Below are 1433 nucleotides of genomic sequence, written 5' to 3'. Positions count from 1 at the left end.
ATTGGGGTAACACAAAGTTTTAACTGTACTATTCGGTGACATTAAGTCTATTTGTCATTTGTACAACCATTTCCATCAATGTCAAACTCTGTATCCTCTAGCTAACACCCTCCGCCCTCCCCTCGGTCCCCTAAGCCTGGCTCTACCTTCAGTCTCCATCCAGCACTCTTCAGTGGAATCAGTCCTGCACCGTGAGTCTTCCTGTGGCTGGGTTTCTCACTCAGTAGGATGTTTTGGAGGTCTCCTTCCTTTTCACTGCTGACTAGTATTCCACTGGACGTGGCTATGTGGACAGACCTTGGTTCTTTACCCACTCATCTCTCCAGGGAAGAACCCAACTCTTGGCGGGTTTCTACTTCTGCTGCGAATGGCACTGTGAACCCTGGGAGTGAACCCAGAGATGCAGATATTGATTCTAGGTCCTGCTTTTAGTTCCCTTGGGTGAAAACCCAGCAGGGAAGCTACCATGCTAGATGGTTGTATAATTTCAGAAGCAGACACCACCCTGGCTGGATGGTCTCTCCGAGGAAATTAGTGCAGTCTTTCCTTCCCATGCAGCAGAACCTTGAAGAGCAGGGCCCACATCCCAGCTCTGCAGGCCTCACGGTGGGTGTTCCTGAGCCTCTGTCTCCAAATCTCCACCCTGGGGAGCGGGACCTCCCCACTCCCCCCCCAACATCCAGTGAAAGCCGAGGAGAAACCCGTGTGCTCCAGCCCCCCTCTCCACAGGGGCAGGGCACGAATGGACACAGGGCCTGGTGGGGCTCCCTGAGTGGCCTGGGTTAAGTTCTCCCACCTCTCCCCCAGACCCCAGTGTCCCATGCGGGACCCCAGGGAGGTGAGACCTCCGCCCTGCAGCTCTTCCTCGGAGGTGGTGGTCAGAGGCCTCTTTCTTCTGCAGGTTTTTCTAGGGTTCATTCTCCAAAGGCTGGAGACAGGCAGACCAGGAAAAGCATGTGAGCGACACTCAACACGCCCGTGGCAGGCTGGGCTTCCTGGAGACTCCCCCCAAAGGGAGGTTTTGGCTGGAAAGTACACTTGGCCTCAGCCAAGCCCCACTCCCTGTGGGACGGGGGTGGGCAGGGTGAAGGAGGGCTCCTCCTCGGGAGTCTGGTCCGGGCCCAGGGCTTCCACCCCAGGGCCCACGTGCAGCCTGCGAGCACAGCTCGGGAGCTGCCCGGCTGGCGCTGCGGGAGCCCTGGCCAGCGCGCAGATGTGCCGGCCCAGCCCCGCCACGCTCCCAGCTGGCTCCCCGCTGCCTCGATTTACCCTTTTGGAGGGTCCCTTCCAAGGATCCCGCGCAGCCGTTTGTCCTGGAGCCCTCAGCCTTGGCCACCCAGGCTCCCCGCGCCCTCCCCCGCGCGCGGCCCCTTGTGGGGGGCCCGCGCTGTGTCCCCCAGGCCTGGGCTCAGGCCCGCGCCCGTGGAGTCTTC

This window comes from Dipodomys ordii, unplaced genomic scaffold (genome assembly GCF_000151885.1).
Source record: "Dipodomys ordii isolate 6190 unplaced genomic scaffold, Dord_2.0 Scaffold118, whole genome shotgun sequence".
NCBI lineage: Eukaryota > Metazoa > Chordata > Mammalia > Rodentia > Heteromyidae > Dipodomys > Dipodomys ordii.
The sequence above is the reverse complement of the archived record's forward strand: the minus strand, read 5'-3'. Positions refer to the sequence as shown.